This window comes from Eretmochelys imbricata, chromosome 1 (genome assembly GCF_965152235.1).
Source record: "Eretmochelys imbricata isolate rEreImb1 chromosome 1, rEreImb1.hap1, whole genome shotgun sequence".
Classification (NCBI taxonomy): Eukaryota; Metazoa; Chordata; order Testudines; family Cheloniidae; genus Eretmochelys; species Eretmochelys imbricata.
Window position 1 is genome coordinate 81,782,400 of NC_135572.1, and position 15,621 is coordinate 81,798,020.

Consider the following 15,621-nt stretch of genomic DNA (forward strand, 5'->3'; position numbering starts at 1 on the left):
TTCACCATCTCAGCTTCTGGCAGAGGTACGTCCAAAGCAATGGTGTAGAAAGCACATTCACTCTCCTCATGACATAACGCTACCCTACCTGTACCAGCAGTTAATATCAGGGGCAGAATACACTCAATTTAAAAAAAAAAAATACTGCTGTGGGTAAGGGAGTGGCAAGTTCTCTACTCATTCTATTATCCTAAAAAATGATGTTTGAAAAACAAAGTACAAATTGATTACTGCAGTATTTGACAGTATCTGCAGCCCGAGGGCTGTATTCATCAATTAAGCTGTTGGTTATGAGACAAAATACTAGTCAGGGTATAAGACACCAACTTACAGCTACAAGAGTCAATGTGAAAAATAGTAGCAAATGATGTAAATAACCATGATCCATGTTTGCAGAGATGACCTTGTAGGCCTTATAATCCTCATGGAATATTGTAAGATGTTTGCTATAAGTCATTTGGTCTGTCACAGCCTTAACATGTTCTTCACTCAACTGCTGATCTAGATCTGCAAGCAGCAGACATATTTGGTGTAGCAGATTGAGCACTCACTGCCACGGCACCTCCTGCTGGTCATCCGGCATTAGCTCACCAGCCTCAGAACACCTCCTGCTGGCCAGTGTCTCTCCTGCCTCGGGCCACCGTCCCTCCTGGACCCCAGTGCTCCTTACCTTGGGGTTCTGCCCACAGCAGTACCCCCACACTCTGGGTCTCCCCTCCCAGGGGAACCTCCAATCCCCGATACCCACCTTGCCTCAGTGGCTACTGCCAGTCATCATCTAGCCCCCTTTCCCTGGGGCAAACTGCAGTCTGTAATGGCCACTCATCATTGGCAAGGGGGGTTGGACCAGCTGCCTCTGCCTATCCCCAGGCTGCATCTCTGCAGCCTCAGTACCTCCTTAGGCCTTTAACAAGGCCTCAGCCTCGGGAGTTGCCAGACTGGAACTGCTCTTGCTCTTTCTCTGCTCTGCTCTGCTTCAGGTACCCTGTGCTCCCAGGCAGCTAGGTCCTTCCCACTCCAAGGCTGGAGTGAGACTTCCTGGCTCAGAGCCCTCTTATCAGGACCAGCATGTGGCCAGCTACTCAGCCAGCCTTCCTCAGCTGCTCTTAATCCCTTTTCTCATTGGGTCCCAGCCACAGCCCTCTCCAAGGGCTGCTTTTAACCCCTGCTTTCCTGGAGTGGGGCAGCCGCCTCACTACACTTGGTGATATTCAAGCCCTAGAAAAGATAAGTGTGTCGGACCCATCGCCTGTTGATGATACACTTGGAATCAACTGCTGTTCTAGCTTTTATCTGGTAGTCATAGTGAAACAGGAGCCTTTATTTGATATAAATGCAACTAAATATTTACAAGTGAATATAATTTCAACTGAGTCAATAAATCACTGTTTTTCAGTACACAAAAATGAAAATAGTGTGTCTAGAGAATCATACTGTGAGCTGGAAATCAGTAGGGCCCATACTTGGACATTTAACCTCCTGTGATTGTATGATTTCAAAGTGAAAGTTGTGAGCCAACAATCAATTTATGGTTTTGTATTATGCAGCTGCACAGAGCGAAACACTTTTTTTTTTTTTAAAGGCATCAAGTAGAGGCAGTTTTTAAAGTGTGATAATGTTAGAAATGTGCCAATAATAAGAACCCTCATAATTCAGGAGGTCCTGAGGCAACACCTCTACTCAGTGATTGCAAAGCCAAGTTCCACTATCTGTGACACATGCTGTGTACCCATTACAACTTTAGAAGAACTCATATGAATTTCCAAAAATGTTGCAGAAAGATAAACCTCTGCAATAAATTATCCTGAAGCTAATTATTTCCAATTAACTTTTTAAAATTATGTATAGCTGCTGAAGTACCCATTCTTAACTGTATTTTAAGTAATGCATTCAAACTTTATTCAGACAGCCACTAAGCCTACTCAAGACCAGTTTCCTGGGTCATGCGAATGCTGTTCAGTGACTGCTTGAGTGATGGAGAGCTTGTGGGGATGGACTTTTGCCTAGGGCATCATAACCTGAAGCATCAACCCTGAGCACATATGTGATATTTTTAGTCTTCCGTTCAAGCTCTACTATGTTTGTTTCTTCCTGTCATGTTTTATATTTACTTGTTACTACAGACATTCCTACACTTATAGCAAGTACTTGTTAATGGTTTGCATCCTTTACTTACTTGATAGTACAAAAATTATTGAAATATATCTTGATAGGAAAACCATTTTTTGCTTCTCCACAAATAGGACATACTGATCGATCAGTATATTCAGCCATTTTTTTTACTGTAGTTCAGTAAGTGAGACATATTTTAAAAGTTGTTTTTTGACAAGCCTAAGCCATGACTCATTTTAAAAAAACAAATTCAATTTGTAAATTATAGGGTGGAATTATACTGAAGAAATTTTTCCACTATAGCTGATTCAAATGTAGCATGAATAATTGTACGTTGCAGATGAAGGAATCAGTATAACCACATCCAGGAGTTCCCTATATTTTATTTTGCAAACAACAAGACAGCAGATAAACTAACAACTAATTTGATGAATAGTTTCACAATTGGTTTAGATGCATATCAATCAGTAACTCAGCTTGGCCTGTTCTTTGAGGTAGTCAGAGAGCAATGCTTGGGCTCTGATGCCTTCACCTACCCATCCTGAAAAAAAATCACCATTCTTAGACTCCCTTAAATAAATGCATATTATTATGTGTGAGAAATAATCCCCCTTCCATCTGTATCCCTCTCCATAGAACTATTGCCATTATTTCTCTCCTCAATTCCATATTCAGTCAAGCAGTACACAAGTCCCTTGAGTGCAATTTTGAATTTCAGAGGGTAGAACGGGCTGAATGCCCTTAAAAAATCACCTCTGATTTCGAAGGATTTTATCAAGGGCTATAGTCTGGTTGTAATGACACTCCCCTTTTACAAAGTTGTGAGGATGGGTGCAGAAGCAAAGTGCGCAAGCATCAGTAGTTGCTTCAGTTACTGAAATAAAATCAAAATAAATTTCTTGGAGATGTGAAAAAGTTTGGAGAAGGATGCCCTCGTCCTCATGCTGGTGTGACCAAATTGGGCTCCTTCCATCCCCATGACTTTTAATTAGGCCATTGCCAGCCTCCCTCACCTCTACTTAATGTCTGCCCTTCCTTTGCACCTTATGTCCAGGGCACACTGACCACTCCAATACTAGTGAATAAAAATTGCTTTGGGGGACAGAACACTAACATGCATAATCCAGTAGCAACAAGCCTCAAGAAAGAGAGAATTTGCTACAGATGCTGGAGTCCCATGGATGATGTGAGGCTTGAAGGCGAAGAGAAGGTAATTCAGTCCTAATATCATCAATATCATTGGGTAGAGAGTGGGCTGAGAATCCTAGGAGGGAAATCAGGCCTGTTAGTGTGGAGGACAATGTTTCCCCTTTGTTTATCTATGTGACAGGATTGTTCTGGCGAGGTATAAGTAAGAGAAGCAGTAATTTTTATACACTTGGTAACACTTTACTAACAACAGAAATAATCCTATTAATATTCTCACTGGCTAAGCACCAGCATCCTAAAATGAAAAAATAGTTCCAGTAGCATGTTTTCCTATAACCTAGCACTGGCCTTATGTTCCATTTAAAGTATTCTGAAACAGTATGATTTATAATCATTGCTTTTGCTAACACTTACCATATTGCTCTGTATGTTGTATGGCTGGATGTCATTATAGTATAGCATGGCAAAAAAAAAGTAGGGGGGGAGGCAGAAATAAACATTCAAAACTACTCACCAAAAAAACTTCTATGATTTTTTTTTTTAAGTATTTTCCTCTCTTCAGACTAGAGTAATATCTTCTTATGTCTTTTTATTTAGATTAGACTCATAGCAGATTAGGATTGGAAGAGACCTCAGGAGGTCATCTAGTCCAACCCTCTGCTCAAAGCAGGACCAACCCCAACTAAATCATCCCAGCCAGGGCTTTGTCAAGCCGGGCCTCAAAAAACTCTTAGGATGGCGATTCCTCCACCTCCCTAGGTAACCCATTCCAGTGCTTCACCACCCTTCTAGTGAAATAGTGTTTCCTAATATCCAACCTAGACCTCCCACACCGCAACTTGAGACCATTGCTCCTGTTCTGTCATCTGCCACCACTAAAACAGCCTAGCACCATCCTCTTTGGAATCCCCCTTCAGTTAATGGAAGGCTGCTATCAAATCCCCCCTCACTCTTCTCTTCTGCAGACTAAATAAACCCAGTTCCCCCAGCCTCTCCTCATAAATCGTATGCCCCAGCCCCCTAATCCAGAGATCGGCAACCTTTGGCATGTGGTCCGCCAAGGTATGCCCCCTGGCGGGCCGGGCCGGTTTGTTTACCTGCCGTGTCCACAGGTTCGGCCAATCGCGGCTCCCACTGGCTGCAGTTTGCCACTTCAGGCCAATGGGGGCTACGGGAAGTGGTGGCCAGCACATTCCTCGGCCCGCGCTGCTTCCTGCAGCCCCCATTGGCCTGCAGTGGTGAACCGCAGCCAGTGGGAGCTGCAATTGGCCGAACCCACGGACGCGGCAGGTAAACAAATCGGCCCGGCCCACCAGAGGGCTTACCCTGATGGGTCGCGTGCCAAAGGTTGCCAATCCCTGCCCTAATCATATTCATTTGCCCTCCGCTGGACTCTCTCCAATTTGTCCACACCCTTTCTGTAGTGGGGGACGCAAAACTGGATGCAATGCTCCAGATGTAGCCTCACTAGTGCCAAATAGAGGGGAACAATCACTTCCCTCAATCTGCTGGCAATGCTCCTACTAATGCAGCCCAATATGCCGTTAGCTTTCTTGGCAACAAGGGCACACTGCTGACTCATATCCAACTTCTCGTCCACTGTAATCCCCAGGTCCTTTTCTTCAGAACTGTTGCCTAGCCAGTCAGTCCCCAGCCTGTAACAGTCCATGGGATTCTTCTGTCCTAAGTGCAGGACTCTGCACTTGTCCTTGTTGAACCTCATCAGATTTCTTTTAGCCCAATCCTCCCATTTGTCTAGGTCACTGTGGACTCTATCCCTACCCTCCAGCATATCTACCTCTCCTCCCAGTTTCATCTCCATTAGGTCTAGATACATAAAGGGGACTTAGGCTCAGCATTGCAAGGCCAAACTTTTGGTGCGCTGCCATCTAATGAAAGCTACAGTCCTGAGTTTTGCACCCAGGTGCCCTCTAAAATGGATGGGGAGAGTTAGGCACCTACAAATCAGATCCACAATAGCCAGCAAGCTGAGTGTGGAGCTGCCTAAACTAGCCAATAGGAAATGCTTAGCTGGGGGCTGACCAAAAGCCCCACCTCTTCAGAGGGATATAGGTGACTAAGTCTGGGTTGGAGGAGGGAAGTGCCTATCTCTGCCTGAGATTCCCAATCAGGAGCCCTCTCTTTGAATTCTTACAAAAATGGAGGAAAAGAAGGTGGTAGGGGTGCCACTACTGCCTCCCTTATGCCCTTTACCCAGTGGTTAGAGCACTCATCCAGGACGCAGGGTTGCCAAGTTCAAGTCCCTATTCTAATGTTTATGTAATTATACATAGCGGATCATCTTCAACAGGAGAGATTGAAAGCCCCACCTTAGAATAACCCATAACTTAGTGGTTAGAGCACTCTCCTGAGATGTGGGTTCAAGTCCCTGCTCCTAACCAGACAGAGGCAGGGGATATGAAGCTGGGTCTCCCATATTTTGGGTGAGCACTTTAACCACTGGGGTAAACGTTGTAAGAGCAGCACTATCTCATTCTCCAGCTGTTTTGTGTGAAGCAGATCTCAGGCAGCCTCTGAGACCACTTACTGGATTGAGCCCTGCAGACAAAATAGGTGAGGGGACACCTAAATAACAATCATGCCAGGGCTTAGGTGTGACAGGCAGCTATGTCCATACTCACTCACTCAAATTTTTAGGCACCATGGGAAATTTAATGGCAGAAATTTAGGCACCTAAGGATTCTAGGCACCTACAGAATTAGGCAGCAGTTGAGCAGGAGTTTTGAGGATCTAAATTTTGGACTTTGCCACCTAAACTGGCAGTTAGGATCCTAAATCCCTCTGTGGATCTAACACTAACTGAATGAATAAAAATCATTTCAATATTAAAACCACATCTGAATGTCACTTAAAGTAGACATAGAAAACTGCTATATTTATGCATCTTAAATGCATCATATAACAATATGAAAAGAATATACTTAATGTAAATCAGCCCTATGATTTTCATTCTTGGGTCTTATGACTTGATATTAGACTGTTCAGTTTATCTATAGGAAGTGCTATTAGATCTTATCATAGAATATCAGGGTTGGAAGGGACCTCAGGAGGTCATCTAGCCCAACCCCCTGCTCAAAGCAGGACCAATCCCCAACTAAATCATCCCAGCCAGGGCTTCATCAAGGCTGACCTTAAAAACTTCAAAGAAAGGAGATTCCACCACCTCACTAGGTAACTCATTCCAGTGTTTCACCACCCTCCTAGTGAAAAAGTTTTTCCTAATATCCAACCTAAACCTCCCCCACTGCAACTTGAGACAATTACTCCTCGTTCTGTCATCTGCTACCACTGAGAATCTAGATCCGTCTTCTTTGGACCCCTTTCAGGTAGTTGAAAGCAGCTATCAAATCCCCCCTCATTCTTCTCTTCCACAGACTAAACAATCCCAGTTCCCTCAGCCTCTCCTCATAACTCATGTGTTCCAGTCCCCTAATCATTTTTGTTGCCCTCTGCTGGACTCTTTCCAATTTTTCCACACCCTTCTTGTAGTGTGGGGCCCAAAACTGGACACAGTACTCCAGATGAGGCCTCACCAATGCCGAATAGAGGGGAATGATCACGTCCCTCGATCTGCTGGCAATGCCCCTACTTATACATCCCAAAATGCCATTGGCCTTCTTGGAAGCAAGGGCACACTGACTCATATCCAGCTTCTCGACCACTGTAACCCCTAGGTCCTTTTCTGCAGAACTGCTGCCTAGCCATTTGGTCCCTAGTCTGTAGCAGTGCATGGGATTCTTCCATCCTAAGTGTAGGACTCTGCACTTGTCCTTGTTGAACCTCATCAGATTTCTTTTGGCCCAATCCTCTAATTTGTCTAGGTCCCTCTGTATCCTATCCCTACCCTCCAGCGTATCTACCTCTCCCCTCCCAGTTTAGTGTCATCTGCAAACTTGCTGAGGGTGCAATCCACATCATCCTCCAGATCATTAATGAAGATATTGAACAAAATCAGCCCCAGGACCGACCCTTGGGGCACTCTGCTTGATACCGGCTGCCAACTAGACATGAAGCCATTGATCACTACCCGTTGAGCCCGACAATCCAGCCAGCTTTCTATCCACATTACAGTCCATTCATCCAGCCCATACTTCTTTAACTTGCTGGCAAGAATACTATGAAGACATCCAGATCAGCAGAAAGGTTCTAGCAGCCTAATGAAATCAATACAAAAGGGGTTTTAGTAAACTTTTTAATATAATATTAAAGGAAGTCTTAATAAAAGTATGGAACAAAGAATTTTGCATTAGTAATGGACTTGTGAGAGAGAACTACAGTTCCCTTTCAATTGCTAACCAAAGCTGATCCACCATATGGAAAAGCAAAGATATCTACAGATGTGTAGCGTTTGAGGCTAGGGAAAAAACAGCTGCAACAAAAAGAATAGACTGAAGCTAGACATTGTCTCTAATAGCAGACTTCCTTTCTCCTACAGACGGAGGGTTTGAATAGCTATTTTTCCATATAGGAAATGTGAAAATTCTTTATTTGGCCTGACTTGCATTAGAATAAGAAGCAAAAGCTTTTTTTAGGTTTTCAATTATAATTTTGACACAGCCATAAGAAATGCGAACATCAAGGCTGTTTTGCTAAGTATAAAATGTCTTCATCTGCCAAGTATTTGTAATACAAAGTAGTAAACTAACATTGACAACAACTGGACTGTTTTGGGTAGATAAGGAAAATAAAGATAAAAATGAAGGGGAAAAAAAGTAATGTGATATCAGGTATCTGCAGCTTTACAGTATGAGCTAATTATTCACACAGAGACACTTCCTAAATGTATAGCTGAAGAAACTAATGGTTTCTCATTCTAAAAACCCATTAGCTAACAGCAGCAGCTGCCATTAACCTAAGCTTAGTAACAACTATAACTAAGAGGTGGTTCTCCTCTATATTTGTTAAATCCAGGACACCAGTTCAATATGTGTCATCCTTATGATTGCCAGTTCAGCACTATGGGCTGGTTTTCATTTTAACTTCAGAAACATAGAAACACTGAAAGATTGCTACCCAACCACTACAGCTACTTTCACCAATTGTCTCAAATTAGTCCTCCATCATAGTTTGCAGTAGTATCTCAAATTTTAAGTTGACAGAACTCAAGTTGATGACTAAGGGTCCAATCCAATTTCCATTGCAATCAGTGGGAGTCTATCCATTGACTTTAGAAAGAGCTGGATTGGGCCCTCAGTCTTTTAGCACTAAACCGCTATTATAAAAATACACACATGCATGTGTGTACACACTAGCATCATCAAAAGAAAGTACTGGGATTCAAATTCTCTGGTAAAGTGAAGGATGGACTTTCAGAGTCTAGCCCAAGGATCGGCAACCTTTGGCAAGCGGCCCATCAGGGAAATCCGCTGACGGGACAGGATGGTTTGTTTACCTGCAGCGTCCGCAGGTTTGGCAGATTGCAGCTCCCACTGGCCACGGTTCGGCGTTCCAGGCCAGTGGGGGCTGCAGGAAGTAGCACAGGCTGAGGGACATGCTGCCCACCCTGCCCCCCTCGCTGGAAGTATCAGAGCAGGACAGGAAGTATAAAAGGAGAGCCCTGGAGCTCAGTTAGTGCTGGACCCAGAGAGGGAGCAGATGTCTTTTCCAGAAAGCTGAGCCCCCTGCAGGATCCTGGAGCAGTGCCTAAGCAGAGCAGCACTCTGCTGACGGAAGAGGTAGAAGGCCCCAAGGAGCACCAGAGGGGATGCTGCTCCACTATGAAGCAGCCAAACTGAGCTTAGTGTCAATGGAACAACGTCACCTGAGTGGGGTAGAAAGTAGCCCAGGGAACCAGACATTGATCCCGTTGCATTGCCAGGAAGCAAGGCAATGTGTTTCAGTGGTTTCCCCACTGACCCAGTGGTGGGACCACCTGCCACTGTTACAGCCCTGGGCTGGGACCCAGTGGAGTAGGGTGGCATCTAGGTCCCCCTTCATTCTGCCACCTCATGCTTGGGGGCTGGCTGTCTACTCACCTGAGGCCAAAAGACCTAGTCATAGCCTGTTAAAATGTTATCTGCCCCAGCCAGGAGGCTGCAGGTCATTGGCTGAAGCAGAGCAACAAGCAGTCTGAGGGGCCTTAGCCCAACTATTGTTGCCTGCCATAGTGAGACAGAGTGGCCTCCCTCTCCACTTGAGAGTGAGTGACCACTACAGGGACACAGAATTTCCCTGTACTAGTAGGGTGAAACACTTGCTTCAGATGTGGAACAGTTAACAATATTGAGTCTAATAGCCTTCTTCGATTCATATCACTTTCTCCGCCTTGCATTGGCTTCCCATCCTCTAATGATGGGCCAGAACCAAAATCTCAGATCAAAACACACTTGAATCTAAGCACAGTTCAGCTCCAGATGGAACTTTGCAGCTCAGCCCATCTGTGTAGTTCATTCTTGTGCTCTTATAGACTTTCAAGTGTTTACAATTCAAGGAAGATGTTCCAATCCACTATATCATTTAGGTCTCAATTCCGAAAACCATCTCAATTTAGGACTATACATAAGCATGTGCTTAATTGCCAGTAATGTGAAGGGACTTTTAGACATTTGCTTAAAATTGAGCAAGTGCACTTAAGTGCTTTGCTAAGTAGAAGTGAATTTAAGTATGTGCTTAAGTGATCCTGAATTGGAATCTTACGTTGTAAAACTATATCTACGCATAGCTACCTCTATCTTTATATGAGTGTATGCATTTTACCATTTCCATAATTATCTGTTTTTGTCTGAAATGTGTAAAATGTAACATTGTATTCTGAATACTTCATGACTTTGACAGTTTTTGATCAGATCTGAGATCTCTTGTGCTCTGATTTTAAAATAAACAGCTTTATATGTGCAGGCATTTTTGGAAGAAATAAAACAGAAAACTAGTTCTTAGAAGTTACCTCAGGAGATTGGGGGGGGGGATATGTAAATTGCTACATTTGTGTTTCTTCATCACCATAAATGGTACTAACACTATGGGTTGCTGCCAGTCACATGCAAGAATCTGTTATCTGTTACCCTGATTTATGTTAAGACAAGCAAATAGATATTAAATACTTACTTGCATCTTTTTTTATATTTTTGCTATGATGGTTCATTTAAGGACAAAGATCATGTATTTAAAAAAAAACACTACTTTGTTTCTTGCAAGGTAATTTATATTCATTTTTTTTAAATTATCTATAATTAGTCTATTTTTCTTAGCTAGCAAATGTTCAGTTCCAAGATCACCTGTTTAATATAATATGGAAATCCAGTTTGACAAGAAAATCCTATCAATTTATCTTAGTTAGACAAATAGTGTCAGTAAACAAAGTCAGTATAACAATGGAAAGAAAATTGTGTTCATTATTTTGGCAATAAGACTAATATTACCAGCTTCAGAAAGCCATTTTTGAAGTTTTAACTACAGATATATGAACAGCCTTTGAGTAATCTAATATCTTCCATATTTTCTTATGTAATATAGCACAAACATTATGGTATGGGTTATTGTATTTGCTAGATTACACCTGTCTGTTGCTCACCAGCAATCTAAAGGCTCAATCCTGCAAAGGCTTACATACCTAAGTAGTCCCACTGAAATTCATCAGTTTCATAAAGTTATTCATGTACATAAATCTTTATAAAATCAGGACCTAAATCATCAGTGAGCATCTCGTCTGAAGGAAATGCAAGCACTACTATAGTGCAGTACTATTTTATCATATGTGCATATAAATGGGAAAGCATGCCATTCTGTTGCTAGTGGCCAAATATGACCATTAACCATATTTTGCTAATTTTAAATGTAACCCCTTTTGAGATCTAGAGAGCATGGCCTCTTTAAACCTTTGCCCTGAGGGGAGGAAGTGCTGATTGTTCCAGGAAGAGTAAGTGACGTTTGGCGAAGGGTGTGACATTCCCCTGGTGTTATCTGGACCGGTGATCTGCTAGGTCACTCCAATCCAAGTCTCAGAGAGCCAGCCTTACCCTGCTCTGCTGTGAGAACCCCCACTCCTGGGCTGTTCACGCACAGCCTCTTGCATGTAAGCTGCTTGGATTGTTCAACCAAATGACACTAGCCAATATCTCCAGTCCCAGCTAGGAACCTCCATCTTGCAGTGTCCAGTTATGCCTGCTGGACACTGCAAGCTTATACGAGTTCATCAATTTAACAAAGAAATGGATATGTGCCATGCTTGTTATCCCAAGGGGAGTCTCTGACATGCTTCAAACCAAACGCACTGCTTCAGGTAGAATAAACAAACAGATTTATTAACTACAAAAATAGATTGACTTATAATCACTTAAAATCTAAGCCCAACAAGATGGATTTTTGTCAAATGAAATAAAAACAAAAGGTATTCTAAGCTGATCTTAACACTTTCAGTGTCCTTACAAACGTAGATGCTTCTCACCACAGGCTGACTGGTTGCTCTTCAGCCAGGCTCTCCCCTTTGATCAGCGCTGTAGTTGCTTGGTGGGGATATCTGTAGATGGAGGTGGAAGAGTGAGGAAGAGCATGGCAAATGTCTCCCCCTTTTTATCATGTTGTTTCTTCCCTCTTGGCTTTGCCCCCTCACCTTCAGAGTCAGGTGCGCATTACCTCTTCGCAGTCCCAAACTGACCAAGGGAAGGGGGGTGACTCACTCAAGAGTCCAACAAATCCTTGGTTGCTGTGTAGGCCTGTATCCTTTGTTCTCTGAGGCTGGGCTGGATTTGTTCCATACATGCCCTGATGAGATGTCAACTGCCTCTCTGCTCTTGGAGAGTTTTTGCGTGGGCTTGTTTTAAGCCATGAGGACCCATTTTCAGCCACATAACTAATACATGAAATTACAACCTATAACATTACCATAACAATTCTCAGTGCATGATGAGCCTTCTGAAGACACCCGACATGACAAACTTTGCATTGGATACCACACCATTATATTATAAGGATGAACATGGGGGTGCAGGGTATTCCCCTGAGGCACAGAACGTTACAGAGGGAGAGCATGGAGAGACGGAGAGCAACAGGATTTTTGTTGGGAGCTCCAGACAGAAGGGATACAGCAAACAGGCCCTCCCATAGTGAAGCAGCCGAGAACCTGCCTGGAAGAGACGAAGTGGCCCACCAGGGATACCCTGGGACAGGAGCCAAGAGGAACACTGTGCCAAGACGGAATCACTGAAAAGGACAAACCAGAGCTGGATTATCACTGCTGCCCGGAGCTGTGTGCGGCCGTGAGTACTGGGACTTTTGACTTTGCATTGGGAATAAGGAGGAAGGCTATTAGCTAGCTAAGTGGAGAGGTTGTCATTCTGTGTGGGTTTGCAGAAAGCGGCAGAAGAGGGCACCAGAGGGGTTGTTGGGGAAAGTTTATTGGCGTGAAAGATGACCAGGAACATCCAGACTCACCACTGGACTGGAACCAACCCAGGACTCCTGAACTCTGATTGCAGACACATTGTGTGGTGTCTGCCCTTTAACTGTGGTACCACCAGGCCTGTGGGACCTGGTGTTGAATGTAACCCTGTTCTACCATGCCCCGTATCTTTCCCCTGGTTGTTTTTCATCCCTCTGTGAACAAATATTTCCCTTTTCTATTTTCCTTGTACTATTCCAGGGTGTGTGTGTTCACTCGGGGGGCGGAGGAGGGTTGGAACAGGTCCCCTGGAGTAGAAGGGACTTTCCCTACTGCGTTCCTGCATGTGCCTTTTCCTGGCCAGAGCTGCCTGCAGCGCAGACTTCATCTTGGGAATGAGGGCACTACTTTCACTTGGTGACCCATATGGGGAATTCCAGTACACACATGCACACACCTATGTCACACACACTGGGCACTCCTTCACAGAGCAAAGAGACACCTGAGTGATTTTCCTCTCAATCAAAAAAAAGAAAAGAAAAGGAGAGGGGGTTACTAGAAGACCTGTGCCAAGGGACACAGACCTCAGTAACCAAGGCGGTGCTGGTGGTGAGGTTCCCAGAAGAGATGAAACCCAATGAAATTGAGGAGATTCTAGATGCAGTGGGAATATTGGGGAGAGTGAAGCGCCACACCTGTATTTACAGCCACAAATTGAATGGCACGATAACACTATGTATTCACTCCAAGGAAGCAGATCTTGATAAGGTGCCCAAAGAGGTGCTACTGGGAGGTACCCTCTGGACAAATCTGCAGCCAGAGCAGTCCTCTCCTAATGTACTTGTGTCACTTGAGATGGATTCATTAGCACAGAAACTGCAAGTTCTGATGGTAGATGAGAAGTGGCTAAGAGAAGAATTAATCTTGACCTTAGGAGCAGCTGCAGCATCCAGCCTGGTGGAGTGGGCCAAAGAGCTGGGGAACTCCCTCAAAGATACATTGAAGTCAGCGTATAAAAGTGCACCTGTCAAGGTTCCTCCCCCACTCTGAACTCTAGGGTACAGATGTGGGGACCTGCATGAAAACCTCCTAAGCTTACTTTCACCAGCTTAGGTTAAAACTTCCCCAAGGTACAAATTAATTTTATCCTTTGTCCCTGGATCTCCACTCCCACCACCAAACTCTAACTGGGTTTACTGGGAAACGTAGTTTGGACACGTCTTTCCCCCCAAAATCCTCCCAACCCTTGCACCCCACTTCCTGGGAAAGGTTTGGTAAAAATCCTCACCAATTTGCATAGGTGACCACAGACCCAAACCCTTGGATCTGAGAACAATGAAAAAGCATTCAGTTTTCTTACAAGATTACTTTTAATAGAAGTAAAGAAATCCCCTCTGTAAAATCAGGATGGTAGATACCTTACAGGGTAATTAGATTCAAAACATAGAGAATCCCTCTAGGCAAAACCTTAAGTTACAAAAAAGACACACAGACAGGAATAGTCATTCTATTCAGCACAGTTCTTTTCTCAGCCATTTAAAGAAATCATAATCTAACACATACCTAGCTAGATTACTTACTAAAGTTCTAAGACTCCATTCCTGGTCTATCCCCGGCAAAAGCAGCATACAGACAGACACAGACCCTTTGTTTCTCTCCCTCCTCCCAGCTTTTGAAAGTATCTTGTCTCCTCATTGGTCATTTTGGTCAGGTGCCAGCGAGGTTACCTTTAGCTTCTTAACCCTTTACAGGTGAGAGGATTTTTCCTCTGGCCAGGAGGGATTTTAAAGGCGTTTACCCTTCCCTTTATATTTATGACAGCACCATACAAGCAGTTATGTTTTTTCTCAGGGATGTAACCCACATGAGACCCGGAGGTGATTTTGTGAGTCGTCCGAGCCCTAAAAAACTCCCAGTCAGTTGCAACAGTGCAAGACTATTTAATCAGTCTTGAGAGTGTCTTCGGCACCACTCATAGCGGTGGAGACCTGTATTATCGTTTCCACCACACCTATCGGGAACCCCACGAACGGTTGTCAGATTTCATCAAGCGGCTAGAGGATATGCTGTAGCAGGTAGTGTGGATGGAAAGTATCCTCACAAAGCGCATTGAATCTGCTTGGCATCTGCCCTTTCAGACTGTGGTACCATTGGGTCTGTGGACCCTTTTGTTGAATGTAACCCTGTTTTACCACTCCCCCTATATTTTCCCCTGTTGCGTCTCGGGTGGAAGGGACTTTCCCTGTTGAATTCCTGGACACGCCTTTTCTTGACTGGAGATGCCTACAGTGCAGACTCCATATTGGCCATGAGGGTACTAAAGTTACACACACAAAATTAAGTCCTGCATGTATGTTATATGTATGTTTATATAAGCACAATAATCAATCCCCTATAAAAACACTAATGTTAATGCAAGGTTCATATTCAGAAATGAAGCACTTAAAATGTATGCAGATTGCATATAAAGAATATTTAACTTTGTAAGATATTCAAAGCAGGATCCACAAAAGGACTTAGGCATTACAATGCTGAGAATTATGGCACTTAATTTTTAGGCATCTAGAAAATCAGAGGAACAACACTGAGATCCACAAAGCCGAGTTTGGTGCCTAGACTCCCTATACAATGAATAGGGAGAGACAGATGCTTTAGAATGCACAAAAGCCAGCACACTAGATGGCTCCCTGCCTAAACTAGCCAATGGTCACTACCAACAAGAGGAGTGTGTGCTAAGTACAGCCCCTTTCACAGAGATAGGTGCGCAAGTTCAGACTGCAGGGAGATGCCTATCTCTCCTTAGTGATCCATGAATGGGAACCCACTGACTAGAGTCAGGCAGCTTAGGCCACTAAGCCACTTTTTGAGGGAATGACTTAGGCACCTGACTCACTGCATGCAAAACAGCCTGAAGAGGAGGAGGTGGTGGTGATGGTGATGTCCACCTAATCATGTTTAGCCCAGTAGTTAGAGCACTCACCTGGGATGTCGGAGACCCAGGTTCAATTCTGCCTCTTTCTCTC